The following is a 16,183-nucleotide window of genomic DNA, read 5'->3' on the forward strand; positions in this document are numbered from 1 at the left end:
GGATGAAGAACAAACCTTTAGAGCATGCTGCAGCAACACCTCCTGTGCCTGCAATCTCTACACCAACAAATGACCTCTGATCACTTAATAAGGAAGGCTTCAGACTAACACCATAGGCAAGAAACAAGCAAGCAAACAAACACACACACACACACACACACAGAGCAGCATTATTTTGGAAAAAAAATAATCATAATTTTGCTTTTCATTATGAAAGTGAGAGATCTGAGCCCCCCCTTCTCATCATCTCCTGAGCACACCAAGAGTCTCCGGTGTATTTTCTTAATGAAATGCTCTCTGAGATTGCTTAGCAAACGTTTGCACAGAGCTGCAATAAGTACAGAGCATGAGTAAGTTTCCTCACTGTAACCAATCTGGCAAGTTCCCAAATTTCACTATGACACACTTATTGCAAATGTACAGTAATTTCCAGCTGCCCAACAATGAGAATGCAGACATTAAGAGTGTGTAATTCTTCACTGAAGTTTCACAAGCTGATAAACTTCTTTCAGATACTTCTCCAACCAGCAGTACCTCCACAGACAAGGCAAATGCACCCTAACCCTGTCACAAATAGGCCTCCCCCACTGGCCACTTACTCCTGGAAAGCTGACCAGGAAAGGGCCTCAGGAAAAAGAGCTGATGCTCAACAGGCAATGCAATTGCCTTCCACTGATTTCAGCTCCTGGCTCCTATCAGAAACACCCAAACATGTTATACATATTACACATCTCTAAGCCTGTCTTACTTATGTTGCAAATCCCATGCCAGAACAGCAGCACTGAGGACTCCCTCAGTGCTCCCAGCAGGACACAGCCCCATGTTCGGGCTGCTTTGCCACCCACCTTTGGGATGATAACCAGGGGATCCAAAGGAAAATGGGAGCTGTGCCTGACCTCACCCCTACACCTCCGTTCCAGCACCCAACCTGCACTACACGCTGGGTCTCTACAGAGAGCGGCTTCCCACCGTCAGCCATCTGCACCTCTGGGTAATTAGCAGGCAATGCTAATGGCATTGGTAATGCTAATGGTAATTGGTAATGCTAATGCTAATGCTAAGTTGGACTTGATGATCTTCAAGGTCTTTTCCAACCTGAGTAATTCTATGATTCTATGATTCTAATGCATTAGACCAATTAGTTTTAAATTAAGTATTTTAAAAACTCATGGAGAATTACAGCAACGAAGCCATGCTAATTAAATATTGAAGCAACAAGTGGAAATAAGTATCAGGGGAGGGTTCTCTGTGCCCCACTCCCATTGCTCAAAGGATTTAAGGGCATTTACTGGAACTCATTAATTGGTTCTGTGGGCTCCTCCTTTACCCTTAACTTTTCTTTAACATGTTTGGGCTGTGTAAAATGTGTATAAATATATGAATGATATATGAGGCACTGCTATTGAAATCATCTTCATAACGATTTCCCTGGAAACAACTGCAGCTAAACCTTTTATGAAAGCTTCATTGCTGTGTAACTAACACAGAAAAAGTACACTCAGCAATAAATAGCATACGATCTGAAAGCAATATCAAAGCACTGTGTGAACAATGTGTGTAATATATAGAAAAAAAGCACTCCTCCAAAAATAACACGATTTTTCCTCACCCAATAACCAACATATGCAGTATTAGAGTAGCCCACAAATGTAAGATGAGAAGTATATTTCATGAAAAATGACTTAGATGGGTAAGTTGACAGTGAACACTGCAAACACTGAGGATAAAACCACCACTGAAAGTGGAAAAGGGAGGTGAAGATTTTTTCTGTAAATATTTATGGCATCAATGATGAGCAACCGTTATTAAATTCTGCAACCCAAATCTAAAAGAATTCCTGCCTGGTATCTCTTGCCATCATACCAAGGGAAATCCTGTCCAAAAGGCAGCTATATGAGACATGTTTCCTGCCCGTCAGTCCAAAGCTCATTTGGACTGCCATTAAATCCCTGGGAGCAGGATTCACCCTATCCTGTCCTTTCCTGTTTTGCTCAGCACCAGCATCGTTGTTTTGGGAGACAGGGCAGACCTCCAGCATCTAAGCACCTGGGGTCCAACTGATCTTGTTGCTTAGTATAATGCAGCATGGAGTAGCTTAAGGCTTGGTAGGAACCTGCAAGCAAAGATGTGCTAAGGAAGACACCAGAGAGGAAGCACAATGTTTATCACAGCACTTCCTTTATGGAAGTATAAGGTCAATTTTCAGAAAATTGAAATTGCAAATACATGTGCCTCACCTCTCACAAATAAAATAAAATAAAATAAAATAAAATAAAATAAAATAAAATAAAATAAAATAAAATAAAATAAAATATGTAAGCATATATATTATATAGATAGTTCAACAGGAAAAACAAGTTTGCAAGTTTACCTTGTCTAAGGTTAATTAAATAAAGGTGATATTTGCCTGTAAGTAGAGAGGAAGGCTCAGGTGAGCAGCTGGGAAGCCCTGTGCTGTTATCTGAGAGCCTCAGCCTGCAGTCTGCACGTTTAAAGCACTGCTGCAAGAACAAGCTACAATGCTGGCACGTCTTCTTCAAAACAAACTTAACAATAACCCCTGGAGGCTGCATCCCCTGAGGAGCAAGCTGTGACACTTCTCACCCAGCACAACTCAGCGCTTTCATTTGGCTTTTATTGCCCATGTCAAACGTGGATGTTTTCATCAAGTTCTGCACTTCAGAGTGACTTCATATCGTTGAGCCGTTTTTCACCCTAAATGATCTGATTGGTTGCAATCCGTTACTTACGAGCGCAACTGCATCTGATCATTAAAAATTCATTTGTGGTATCCTTCAGATTCCCCAAGGCCAGATGAAATAAGGACAGCGCTGCCAAGTGATTTCACAGCCTGATGCCTGAGCAGTAAGAACATCTGTAATGTGTTTTGAAAGCATGCCCCTCTCTCACCAAAATTTAACACTCTCCCAACAAAAAAAAAACTTGACTGAAAAACACCACAGACAAAGGCAGAGAGGGAGAGGGAAAGCTGGGCAGGGTGTGGGCAGATGCTGGATGTGAGCTTTTCTCCACACCCCTTTTCTATGGCATCTTACGTCTGTCGCTGCCGTTACTGTCCCAAGATGCTCTGATCACAGGGCAAGTGTAAACCCTCACGAGCAGGAATTTCCTTCCTCCCACACCTCTCAGAGTGACACAGGCCCCTGAATCCAGGCTCCAGCTGCCTTTGCCCCCTCTGTATTTACTTCCCACAGATGGCTTGGACTGTGAGCGGGAGTCTCCTCCCCTTCAGTAGCATGAGCCCACTCCAGCAGCAGCTTCCAGATACAAGAGAAAACAATCTCAGCCATATGAAGGTTTTCATCGCACTTTCCTTACTGTCAAAGTGTAGCTCTTGAGTTGTTTTTTAGCCTTTTAAAATAAGCCAGCATTTCCTTGGCATGGTTCTGTGATAAAAGGGAATCCTGTAAGGATTTGAACAGCTCAGAAGCCAGTGATAATTGCAAAACATGAACCCCATCTCCCCAGCACTGCTGTGCATTTTGTAACTGTGGCCTCAGAAATGCTGGCCTAAGTTTCAGTTGCTCTCGCTTCTATATTATTTTCTTCTATCTTTGCAAACAATGTACCATCTAAACATCAGCTCCTTTTTTCCAACTTTTCTTCTAACACCACACTCGTGTAAACAGTGTTCACCACTTCACAGCTTGTAGACATTCGGATTGTTCTCGTACACATAGTGTTCCATTTCACCTTTCCCTACCAAATGACATTACGGCTAAACTGATATCTAGTAAACACTGCTTTATAATTATTCACCAAAATTCAGATTTTTATTTCTTTCCTTCAAAAAACATTAGTAGGCTTCAATAACTAACTTTCAGGATATTTCCTTGTCAGAAATTGAACAGCAAAGATTTGTGGTGAGCTGGAAGATTAAACTTCTTATTAAATTAGAAGTTGCTTCACGATGCCAAAAAGAATGTTCTGTGTAAGAATCTGCCTTCTGATGGTAATTCTGTATAATTAATGCCACTTTTTCATGTAATCTTTTGTGTTCTGAAGTTTATTCTGTACTCCCACGTGGCAAATGAGATCATTCAGCATTTACAGAGCACAGCTCACTACAATCCATTGAATCCATAAAATGCTGAAAGGAAAGGAGAATTATTTTCACTGTCAGGTCATTGTGTCCTTTCACACTATTAGCATTTTCAGTCAAAAGACAGCAGATGGGATGACCGCATGTAGTGTCAGAGACCACCATCTTCCACACACACTGCTCCACCTACAAAACAGGACACTGCAAATTTCCACCTCTGGTTCTCTCCATCTCACCTTGGAGATGCTCATAGTGTAGCAGGCGAGGGGTGGTTGTCAGTGCAGAACTATCAGCCAACTCAACACACAAGTAGTGCACAGAATAGACCTAGGTGATGCTCAATGCAGTGGTAAAAATTTTCAAGTTTATTTTAGTCTTGGAATCTTAGACTGGTTTCAAGTCACTTGCTTTAAAGGTGACGACAATCAAAGCCTGTTAAAGCTTTAGCAAGATCAGAGCCAGTAGATTCTGGAATTCTGTATATTTATACATATTACAAGAAGGACACCTGCTTGAAAATTACCCTTGGAGAAAGTCTAGTGCATGTCATTCCACTCTGTGCCACCCTTTTCCAAAACAGAAAATGGAAGGATTTCTCCCTTCTTTCCCTAATTCTGAGGGCAGCACCATACAAACCATACAAAGGCCCAAATTGTGGTTTATCACAGAAAGATGCAACCCTGAAATCCCCAGCATCATGCAGGGGTTACACAGAACAGTGAGCCCATGGGTTGGGGCAGCTCTACTCATGAGTGTGCGTGGGCATGTCCAGTGGGTACCTCCAAAATGCAGTGCCTTCAGTTTTACAATAAGCCCCCAGAAGAACTCAAAACACCTTTCAAGCATTTTGCAACTGCGGTTTTCAAGGACCAGCTCATACACATCTCAGACAGTGTTCTAGGAAAGAAGAAGCTGGATTCTCAGCAGTAAAGAATAAATCAGAGAAAAAAGCAAGAAGCATCTGGAGTGTAGTTTCAAAGTAAGTTTGCTGGACGGAACAGAACATTTCCTTTTGAAATGACTTTTCCTTTAAGCACTTTCCTCCTGGTATTTATTTCATCCTGCATTCTTCTGGCTCCACATCCTGCCCTGGAACTATGGGACTTGATGATAATCCAACCACAACTGGGGTGGAGACAGGACAGGATTCACAAAACTGTGTTTGGAAGAAGATAAGAGAACACAGATAACCACTTTTGCTTTGGAGTGTTATCTGGCTTATCCTGATATCTCCTTAGAGTGGTGACTGGGGAGGCCAAGAGACCTACCTAAATACAGCACACACATCCTGGTTTCTTTTATAGGTCTAAGAGCCCACAGGTTTTGCAAGCACAAACTGAGGTATACAGTTTACACAACCACACAGTGCAGTCTTCAGTGCCCAGAGGATGCACTGGGTTCAACTTAAACCCGAAACAGAACACAAAGATGCCAACTACTACTGCCCCCTCTAAACACTGCACCACTGCCAACCTCAGCAGCTTTACTCAGCTTTTCAGTAACACAGAGCTTGGCACATGCAGAATACAGGAGCGTGTTGTTTAAGAAGGTCAACATACAGGTGGCATGGAGAAGAAAGCCAAGGGAGGCTTTCAGCTGCTAGAAATGATCACATTTTCTGCAGTTCTTTTTTGTTCAAAACAATCCTGAGCACAGCAGCACTGGCCAGCCAGTGAGGCTATCCCCTTCCACAGTGCCAGAGGACTGGGCTAAATGCAAAACAAAAAGCAGCCAGAGGGTGATTTTATTTGTTTTTAATCATGCGCCAAGTATGACACCAGCACAGTGTCAGGAAGCATCTGGACATATTGGAAAGAATTTCCTGATTAGCCATGAGTTAATGGCTTTTTTCTGTTTGCCACAGAAGAGCAAACTGAACTGCTTGTTCAGCTGCATTCCCTTAAAAGAAAAGAAGCAAAGAAGCTCAGTATTCAACCGACAACAAATGAACAAGCAAAAGTGCCCCAAAAATCTGTTGTAAACATGGGCTTCCACGATAGCTGGGCTTAGCCTGAACTGCTCAGCTATAAGATACCAGGGAAAGCAAATCCCTGTGAGAACGCTGAGTGAGATATATTTATTTTCTAGCGTAAAACTCCTGAAGAGGTTTCAGAGAGCAGGTAAAAGAAGCACAGTAAGTTATCAGCTTGGGGGAAAAATATGCAATTCAATTCTTAATAAGCTTTCCCAATGAAGTAAAGTTCATGTCTGAACTTCTCTGAAATGGCACTGGGCTTTGCAGAGTAAATTCAGAACAAGTAGATGACAAAAAAAAAAAAAAAAAAAAAACAACCTTCAATTTCCTCAGCTTTCAGGACCTTAAGGTTTTCAGGAACACCAGGAGTAACTTATATTAAAAGAACATTTTTATGTCCAGAACTTCATCATACATAAATATATACATACATTACACTCACTCCTCCCAAAGGAAGTTGAAAGTGGCAAATTGCAGTTGTTGGAGAGAACACACATGAACCAACCTGAGTCCCCTTAAGAGAGGAAAAACTGCAAAAAAGAGAGAAGAGGCTCAGTGGGAAATCACAGACAGAGGCTGCTGAAAACAACTGCTAGCATTTAAAAAACAAATATGGGTAGAAATGACCTGTAATGTTATGATCATAGTAATTCCAATATGTGAAGGAGGAGGAAAATGCAACAATTATGTGTTTCATCTCTTGTGCTGGGGGAGTACAGAGTAGGATTTCTATGTTAGGTGTTAAGGGCAGCTGACTTGCACCAGCCTTGTGGTGTTTCAGTTCTTTTGCAGCTGACTTTGTTGGTAGAGACCTTGGGTGATCTGAAATACAACTGCTCACCCTAAAGTAGCTGCGGGTGGTCCCACCATCAAGAAATGTACGTAACAGCTCCTGGATTCCTATTAAACTTTGCTTCCTGGAATTATTTGGCATGAGTTTCATGGGTTATGCACAACATAAAAAGAATAAAGAACTCCTTTTGCTGCCCTATCACTCACTGAACTTCCAGTCCACCAAGAGACCCCGTTATTGAACAATAAAGGGAGAGTGAGCGTCACAGCCTCAATCATTTCCTCTGATGTATAGAACGGGGAGCCAAAGAAATGCTGACTAAAGTCACCTTCACAGATTTTTAAACCATTTAATGATGCTATAAAAAACTCAAGTAGCTGCCCCTGTGATACTCAAGGAAAATTTCCATTAATTCTGCCCTTTGCTTCCTTGCTCAGCTAATGAAGTGACTTTGTAATTGCAGGAGGTTTTAAGGGAGTGCACATTTTCTGCCAGGTTCACAGGCCAAAGGAAACTGCACGTACCATGCAAAAGGTTCCACATTAAAAAACCTCCTCCCAGAACAAGTCTCCCATCACCAAAAAAATTTCTGGCACTGAAATGGATATTGACACACAGCCAGCAGATAACACAGCTCAGCCATTCCACCATGAAGGAGCTAGAACGACAGCTGAAACAGGCTCTGTACCAGTTTCCCTATACACTGCTCAAGGTATTAGCAGCCACTGTTTGTTCCAGTTCTAGCTGCTGTTACAGAGCTAACCCAGCACTTCAGCCAGGGTTAGGAAACCCTGGCTTCATTCACTCCCCTGGATACATTAGCAGCTGAGATGAACTGTACTTGTTTAAAAACTAAAAGTTAAAAAAGGACTCTGAAGTCCAATTTCAAAAGCAAATCTGTAAAACAGAAAGGTGGCCTTAAATTTAATTGTGAGGTACAAACAATTCTGGTGGTTAGAAGAATATTCCCTTATGCTTCTGTCCTTCCCAGTTGGACAACTCAAAACACCTAAATAGCTCTGTCTTAACAATTCTGTGCATTCAAAAAGCGTTCTTTATATTGTTGGAAAAAAAAGAAAAAACAACACACACACAAAAAGAACAGAAGATTAAGGCACCTAAAGGGGCTCTTGAGTGGACAGATGGAATCAGCTTTCTTTTTCTCTTTTTTTTAAGCCAATAAACACTTTCGTTGCTGTTGCTTTCTGCTCTTCAAAGAGGATGAATTTGTACGGCCTTCAAATGAGTGTGGTTTTATAATGGCAACACAAAATCAAATGCCTCTGGAATAAAAAAAAACCTATTAAATGAATCTTCATACCTCTTGTGGCTCCTTTCTTTTGCTTCCTTCTAACACCCATTATCCCATGCCTACTCCCACCTTCTGCCCCAATGAATTTCGGATTTGTATCCTCTCAGGGTCTCTAAAAGTCAGCTGCAAAATAACTGAAACACCACAAGGCAGAAGCAAGATTACAATAAACCGTCCTGCCCTGTACACCTAACCCAGAAATCCTGCTCGGTGCTTCTTTCACCCCTAAAGACTTACATTGTTTAGCACAGCCTTGAGGTTATGATATTTTCCCATCTTTGGTTTTCACATTACATTGCACACCAGCCCCCTGTGCAGGTTGCTGAGACACTTGATCTATTTTGCACTGAAAGTTAACTGTGTGCGCTTCCCTTTATAGGCTGTTCTTTTAAAGCAAGCAGGAGACCAGATAAACATCACCTACTAGTGCTACCACATTAAGCTTCTGCCTTAAAGAAAACATCTTACTTAAGTAGGACTTAAAACAACAACAAAAAAGTTTCAAAAAGGCATATTTCCTTATATTCATTTTTTTACGTGACGTGCATCAAAAAAGAAAAAATTTCAACAACAAATCATTTCCTCTTGCTGTTACACAAAATTCAGAGAAGAATAGCTATCAGTCCCTCATATCTTATCACTGTCCTCTTTCTATGGGTTTGCAGCTTGCAGGAAACATTTGTTTTTGTTTTCCATGGATGTTATAGATTATATTAGGAAAAAAAACAGCTAAAGTGTGAGATCCTCACATCAAGTAGTTTGCAGCCAAGTCCGTAGACACCACAGCAGTAAGAGTAAACAATGCATGTAAGCACACACTAAGTAGAGCTAAAGGTTATCCCGTGTTGCAGGATCAAAGGTTTGAAGGTACCTGGTAGGCTGAGGAGCACCAGGTATCTAGTCAGCCCTGTAAGCTGCCCAGTATGAGAGTCCACACATTTCTCTTATGACAGACTTAAAAAGACTGGATACACGTGTATTCCAGATTTAATTATTTTAGCAAAGCACACTCAAATCATGTTTTCTTAAAGTATGAAGTGTTTATTTCAGTTCAAGTCATCTATTTGGCAGACTGTTTTAAGTTTCTAGGAAATGGGTGACAAACCTAATTATAAAATACTCCGAAACATGAATAATCCTTTTTTTCACATGAAAATAAACTAGAAGAATGATTACTCATTTAGCAGTGAACGGAAGATGTCAGATTAAATAAATTCATGTCAGGCAAGATTCCTGACCACAGGCTGGCAGGGAAAGCAGGTCAGCCAGACACACAATTTCTGTCTCATGTGGAATATGACAGGCTGCAGCTCAGCCTGGGACACAGCCAGCCTGGGGACAGGCCAGCCCCTCAGCCCCTGGGAAATGTTACTGAGATGAGTTCTGTTGCTTATAACAAATTTCAACATGGTGTTGTTTCTTCTACGGGCAGCACAGGAGAAGAGGACAGTGCTCCTCTGCTGTGCGTATGCACTGCTCTCAGATGCTATGGGTAGGCAGAATGGACGGCAGTCACATACGCATGCTTCTGAACACCCATCCACAGTTCACTCTTCATTCAGCAGAGGCATAATGTGGCACAATTCCTCTGGAGAGGATAAAAGACAATGAAAAAAATGAACCCGGGAAAGAATAAGAAAAGTCAGTCAGAACTGGTGACTACTCCAGTCTGATTAGCTAAAAGATCGAAGCGCCCAAAAAAGGAGCAGGAGGAGAAGCCTGTGACTGCCAAGTGTTGAGGTGAGGGTGATGCACCCTGGGGCATGGTGCTCACCTGGCTCAGCTTTACAGCTGGGTTGGAAGCTGACCACAAGGTAGCCATGTGTTGGGGGGAAGTTCTAATCTCCTACTGACCCCAAAGCCAGCTGCAGGTTTTAGTGCATTCAGAAGCTTTCTCATCAGGAATCCCCACAGCAGTTGTGGTTATCTGATAGAAACAGAAAGTAAAAATCTTCACAATGGAAAGCCTTCCTACTGCTGCAAGTTATGGTATCTTAGCATTTGGGTACAGTTATGTTACAGTGTTGATATTTTAAACAGCAAGATTTGAAATATGAACCTTGCACAGCAAATGGAGCCAGGACTTTGAAACAATTTAAAACCAAACAGCTGGCCAAGCTGACTAGATGGATGTTTCATTCTTTAAAGTTTTACAGAGAGTTTAACAAAAATAATTTATAAATCCTTCTCAATCTATAAAAATCAATGTATAAAATGAAACATAACTTTACTGCAGTATGTAATGTAAACGCACAGCATATATACATACAGTCATGCTTATCACTGCAAAGTGCTATTCAGGACAGAATATTACTTTTCCATATTGGGTGCGTATTACAGCCGGACAGAGCATTTGCACATGCCTGAGACTCTTGTTGCTTACCCACCCCAACCAGGAATTCACAGGACCCCCTCAACTGTAAGGCACACAGCTGACAATGCTACACAAGTTATGATGGCACAGAATCCTTGCTTGCCTCCCCAGCAATGAACCGAACCATTGCCTTGCAGTGGTCAGACTGCTCAAAAGAGCTACTTTTGAAGTTTTAAAGAATCACTCGATACTATCTCCAGTGTACCCTGACTTAAAAACAAACAAACAAATAACAACAACAAAAAAACAACAAAAAAAAAAACATACAGTTTTAAAACGTGATTAATTAACAGGGAAACTGAAGGAGAATGGATCAGTTCTTTGGACTGACCACACATCTACAAATCAATGGGGTATTTAAACCTGTAAAAGGTTCTCAATATGGTTGCATCAGAGTGCACGTTACAACATGTTTCAGGCCTGTTAATAGATTTTAGAAGCATTTCAGAAGAAGAATTTTGTTGCTTTTTTTCCATTTCCCACTTCATTTGCTAGAGGGTATCACACAGTCTCTGGTGTGCCCATCAGTATTACATGAGGGTAGGCAATGAAATCACAATAGGCCTAAAAGCAGAACAAGCATAAGCCCCACGTCACATAACGTCGCATAAGATGTGTTAGCTTCCAGGTTTATTGTGAAATGCTGATATCTGTGTCACACAATGCAGCATGATTAAAAACATCGCAATCTCAGTTCTTTGCATCATTACTTCAAAAATCACTTGTTGCACTCCAACAAATTAGAAAGCTGCAATTGTATAAGTCTACATATTAAACACAAAGGAGCTTCACTCCTCATATCAGCATTATCGTTTCTCTCATTTTTCTTTTTCTTTTTTACTATGTAGCAAATGTTATAAAGAGTTGCATGCATGCCTCTCCTGTACTCAGGTTGTCAGACACACATACATTCACATAGACTGGGCTGGTGCCCCAGACTGCCCTTCTCTCTGGGACAATTCCAGAAAAGATTACCACTTTCCCCACAAGTCCAGTTTACAGCAGGGCAAGTCCTAGCATTGCCTGGCAAGGATGAGGACAACATTCACAAAGGTGGCTGCAATGTTAGCTACCTGTCAGAAAAGGAGAAAGATAAAGCCAAGATCTATTTTTCACTTTTATGAAAAGACACTTCACTGGTATGGGGAACTCTGATTTCCCTTACCAGCACAGAGATGATTAAGGGCTTATGCAATATCACCATGGATTAGATTATTAATGGTGCCTAGTAATGATGTAATAATGATTTTGCATTAATTGGGTCAGTAGTGATTAGGAAAATCAGATCAGCATAGGAGAACGTAACCAATTTTCTTTTTGCTTCTTTCTTTTTCCTCTCTCTCATTTCCTCTTATTGAGCTACAGGTGTTGTGGTTTAAGCAGGACACCAGCCTCTTGTGTTGCTCAAGTATTGGGCATAGAAGCACTAAACTAGGAACAACACACTCTCCTCAGGCCAGCCGTCATTCAGAGTGTGTGATCTCATTATTGACCTATAGGATCTGCTAGTGTTGACAAGTTAATACCTCCTCAACAATTTCTGTGTCAACCTCAGAATGACTGTTTCACAGTATTTTTCTCTGTTCCAGTCCCAGGAAAGGAATCAACCTTAACTCCCAGCATAATGCAAATGCCAGTGGATAAAAGCAAATGAAAGCTACACTTCACAAAGAATATTTTCCCACACTCAGTGTACTGACACGTCTCAGTGCATTGTGTGCATTCATACTTTTCAGAAAGCATTCTCATTATGCCATCTAGGTACATGACAGGTGTCAAGAATCTAGAGTCACACTTCTGAAACCGGGAAATGACAGTTAACTGTAAACTAAAGAGATTTCTAATACCAAGAGCTTTTTTAATGCAAAACATTCACTGGCCCAAGCTTTGTCAAGTGACAGTCTTGCCATTTGATACAGAGAAGTACACAGATAAATTCAATTATTTTAACTGAATCTCCCCAACAGAGTATCTTACTTGATATCGTCTCGATCCCTATATTCTTTTGAGGTGTTGTAATATTTTTTATCTCTCAAATTTATTCAGCTCCTCTCTATGATGCACACTCTTTTGCTATTCACAATCATAAAATTAAGAACATCAGATTTTAGCAGATTTGCCCCTTCAAAAACCCTCAGACTCAGTATTTCTCTATGAAACTCAAAGAAATTCTAACCGAAGTTATATATATAGAGATCTTTAAAAGTAAGGCAGCAGGATGAGAATGAAAAAATGAGAACCTCATATACAGATAAAATATTAAAAGCTACAAAATTTAATATAATTGTTCAGCCACAGCTTCTGAAACAGGCCCACCTCCAAATAAATGATCACACGATACTACCAGGAATCCCGATTGCTTCTTCCACTGTTTTTTTTTCATTACGTTACATTAAGAAATACCATCCAGCTTTTGATTCAGCTCAGTGCCAATTAGTCAATTGGTTCTGCCCTACGGGTTAGACTGGGCTAATGACTCAGTACCTGGGCCCCAGAGCAGCATGCAACTCCTCTTCATTGAAATAGATAAAAAATGTTTTGCTGCAGCTTTAGCATCAGGGTACAGACAGAACTCTAGCTAGAGAGGATTCCTCTCTTCAGAACCATGAAGCATAAACACATAAAAAACAAAAGCAGAACCTACTAGGCAGTAGAAAAGACCACAGCTCTGCTTCTAGAAATCAAGGTTCTCACTCTGGTGCTCCATCTCAGCGTGACCTTCAAACAATGTCACAGCTGCCCACAGACACCTCCTGGCTTAGAGAGGGGGACCGTACTGTGGGCACAGCTGCTGCCAGCTGTCCCTCAGATACAGGTGGAGGCAAATTGCTGTGAGCTGGATTCCAGACACCACATGGGTCTGTCAGCTGTGTGAAGTTTGAGGGATGCAGAAGAGAATTTGGCACAGCAGGTAAGTCATGGAGCACCAAGAGCTCATTGCAGACCTCTCTAAATTCTTCCAGGAATTAGGTTTTTATTTTTTACTTTTCCCCCTAGTACCGTTTTGTTGCAATCTCAGGGCACAGCTATCAGCTTTCATAAATTCCTATTCTGCCCCAGAAGCACTGGTATATGCATACCTGAAATGAACAAATTACTGTCTGGTCCTCCATTACAAGCCCCAGGTGAGCGGATTTGCTTCATCTCAAGTGCAAAAGCAGAATCCCAGGAACTAATCTGATCCCTTTATCAACAAGTTTAAAGGAAGATTATCTCTCCTACAAAGTCTCATTGTCCTTCAGTAAGTCTGTACCCTGCTGCTCAATAGCCAAACAAGCTATTCCCAGGGGTTCCACTGTACTTTCTAGCCAGACACAAAGAATGAAGCACCCATGCTTCCAAATCATGTGGAGCATTAAAAAAAATGACAACCTAAAAACTCAAGCATTTCCTTGTCTGACCAGGAACAGAAATTTCATCCTGCACTTTCCCATTTCACATGAGAGATAAGAAACACCCGTGTAGATCTTCTATGTATACACATAAAAATGTTTTCCATGACATTAAAGTCAATTACCTGAAGTGTCTTAGCTTATTTTACTAAGATGTCCACACCACTGCCATCCATCTCTAATTTTGTCAGCCATTCAATTCAAATAAAGCAATGACTAGTTGGGGCTTATTGTTCTTCAAAGACCATTTCAAGGCTATCAAACAAGTGCACTTCCTAACTGCCTATTTGCTGGTTCATTGGTACCTTAATATGGCACAATGTCCTCCTTCCAAACTTTTGGAGCATGGCTGGCTATGCTTAAACCCACAAGAAGAAAAAGTTTGTTACAATTAATCTCTGCAAAACCATGCAACTCCACTTCATCCATATTATGGAGCAAATCTCTCTGCAGTGCACTGCTCCTCCAAGGTCCTTTTGTTAATTCCAAACAATAAGACTTAGCATTATTACAGAGAGGAAAGAAAGAGACAGTCTCCCGCGTACACTTTAAGAGTGACTTCCCAGTACCAAACTCTCACAAGGTCTCTTCTTACAAGAGAAACATAAACCTGTGAAGAAAACAGCAGAATTAACTTCAGAGGATGGTGTAGGTCTGTATTCTCACATTCAATACAGAGGCACATACAAAAAGCACACTTTTCCAGCTGCACTGCAATCCATCATTTGAAGCTTGTTTTGTTGCATCTGAGGCTCATCTGTCTCAGGTGACAAGAACACACTGCTTATAACTTTATCCAGTCCAAACTCTGGCATATATCCTAATGCTAAGGGAAGGAGATAATGTAAATCATCCTTTCCCATGTATGGGAAGCCTTACAACACGCTCTCCTGATTCTCCTCATATGTTTAAGAATGTATTCTGCAAGAGCACTGCTAATTGTTTGACAGGATTAAATTAAAGCTACTGTTTGGACATATCATCATAACCGTCTGTGCATGCAAACATATTCCACTCAAAATCCCTACAGGACTGCCAGTGAAACTGCTAGAGAAATACCCAGCACAGGCAATTATTATATATTATATAGGTTATTGCTCATGTCACACAGCACTGCTGTATGTACACACACAAGAAGAGATGCTGCCCTCCTGCAAGCCTCTCCCTTCCCTTTGCTTTCTCTGAGCCTTTACAGGAGGATTCCTGTACTTCATCATCTGATAAAAACAATCTTCAGTCATCTGCATTGGCACGTAGAGTTTTGCAGGCATGTAACAGCACATTTGGGGCCTGTGTCTTTGGCAGCACATCCTAAAATTTACTAACAGCCAAGGCTTTGATTCACAAACCATAAGATTACAAAGGACCACATGGATGTTTTCAGCTTCTACTCCAATAACTCATCTCATCTGCACATAAAACACTCCAAAAAATATGTCTTGCCCACTTCCCTTGTGGAATCACCAACAGCCAACTATCAAGGCTGTTTAAAATATTTTTGCTGCCTACCCTAATATTTTGTCTTTAGTTTTAGGACTGTCAGTACCTCAAAAGCCCAGAAACTTTATAATTTGAGGAGAAACACACAGTAAACATAAATGAAGCGTATTTGGAGATGCTGTTTTTTATCCCCCAAACTAAATACTTTAGGCTGAGTGATTCCATAAAATACATTTTGCACATAGCAAAATGATACTTTTTATTCACAATTAGCATTCATTTTTTCACCATTTATTTTACCAGCAGGAAGAATTTCCTAACAAGAGAGAATAAGAGATACTTTTTTCTTTTTCTTCCCCCCTCCATAGCAGAAAAATGATTTAAATAAAAACATCATTCTCTGGCAGAGGACTGACCAGAGAGCGCAGCAGGTTAAATACGCTGATCATCCTCAGCATTCTCTAGTTATACATGTGTATGGCTTGGCCTTGACCAGTGTTTACATAACCCCTGCAACTAACATCTTGAACTATTGTACTGCAGCAAATATCACTACGAGCATAAACAACTGCAAAAAAAGCATCCAGGAAAAATATTGACAAGTTTGTAGCACACAACTGCACATGGTGGGAATTGGTGGACCCTTTGAGATGCAAACAGTGCCCCAAATTGGTTCTTCGTGCAGCGAAAGTTTCCAGTGATAAGGGACACATTTGAGGCATGTTCCCTTAAAGGCCTGACTCCAATCTAGCAGCTCATTGTTCACAAATGGAACAGTGTTTACACAGGAAGAAGTCCAGTTTCAGCAAACGGGAAGTCCAGCAGATGTTTCCT

At 41.0% G+C, this 16,183-nt stretch overlaps 1 protein-coding gene and 1 long non-coding RNA gene across 2 annotated transcripts in view; both read right to left on the reverse strand.

Annotated features, from left to right (window-relative positions):
* The window catches only part of LOC140249052 (probable acyl-CoA dehydrogenase 6), a 73,944-nt gene that overhangs the window by 43,117 nt on the left and 14,644 nt on the right, over positions 1-16,183 (reverse strand). The window lies entirely within an intron of this gene.
* On the reverse strand, positions 9,596-13,290 carry LOC140247703 (uncharacterized). The gene is made up of 3 exons (XR_011902747.1): positions 13,162-13,290; positions 9,918-10,070; positions 9,596-9,731 (listed from the first exon to the last, which is right to left on the reverse strand). It is a non-coding gene; the product is annotated as an uncharacterized lncRNA (long non-coding RNA).

This window comes from Excalfactoria chinensis, chromosome 2 (genome assembly GCF_039878825.1).
Source record: "Excalfactoria chinensis isolate bCotChi1 chromosome 2, bCotChi1.hap2, whole genome shotgun sequence".
Taxonomy (NCBI): Eukaryota; Metazoa; Chordata; class Aves; order Galliformes; family Phasianidae; genus Excalfactoria; species Excalfactoria chinensis.